At 41.5% G+C, this 886-nt stretch overlaps 1 non-coding gene across 1 annotated transcript; it reads right to left on the minus strand.

Moving 5' to 3' along the window:
- Positions 1–518: 518 nt before the first annotated feature.
- Positions 519–625, minus strand: LOC127109026 (small nucleolar RNA R71). The gene has a single exon (XR_007796515.1). It is a non-coding gene; the product is annotated as a small nucleolar RNA R71 (small nucleolar RNA).
- Between the last annotated feature and the right edge of the window lie 261 nt (positions 626–886).

The following is an 886-nucleotide window of genomic DNA, read 5'->3' on the forward strand; positions in this document are numbered from 1 at the left end:
TTACACCATATAGACTAAGGCATTATTAGCCGGTAAATGCGAAGAACCCGTAGTACCGGGAATTTAGTAGATCCTTTAGCGGAACCCGAACGTTATACTCATACACACCTCTTACTCATCTGAATTAAGAAAGCTATGGCCGAGAATCGCGATAGGAGACCTCTTAAGGAATTCGCCCAACCCTCTGATGAGGAACCTAGTTCAAGTATAGTAAACCCCTTTATTCCTACTAACAATTTCGAACTAAAATCGTCTTTATTGCAATTAGTGAAACAAAACCAATACGCGGGTCTCGCTACTGAGAACCCGAATCAACATTTAAAAGTTTTTATCCAACTAGCTGATACCTTTAAATCTAACGGCGCTTTACTCGATGCGATCCATTTAAGATTATTTCCTTTCTCCCTCAGAGATAGAGTACGTTCATGGCTAGATTCACTTCCAGCTAATTCAATAACTACCTGGGAAGACCTTAGGAGAGTATTCCTTGCTAGATATTTCCCCCTAGTAAGACTGTTGTTCTTCGAAACCAAATAACTAGATTTGCTCAAAACCAAGGAGAATCGCTTTTCGAAGCTTTGGAGAGATATAAAGAGCTATTAAGAGTTTGTCCACACCATGGCCTAGAACAATGGTTGATCGTTCATACCTTCTACAATGGACTCCACTATAACACCAAGATGAGCATCGACGCTACCGCAGGTGGCGCGCTGATGAACAAACCTTATCCGGAAGCTTATGACCTAATTGAGGATATGGCCTAAAACCATTATCAATGGGGAACTGAACGAGCATCAATAGAGAAAAAGGAGACCCAAGGTGGAATACATGAGGTAAGCTCTCTAGACATGATGTAGGCGAAAATGGACGCTTTAGCCCTTAGGAT

Source organism: Lathyrus oleraceus, chromosome 7 (assembly GCF_024323335.1).
Source record: "Lathyrus oleraceus cultivar Zhongwan6 chromosome 7, CAAS_Psat_ZW6_1.0, whole genome shotgun sequence".
NCBI lineage: Eukaryota > Viridiplantae > Streptophyta > Magnoliopsida > Fabales > Fabaceae > Lathyrus > Lathyrus oleraceus.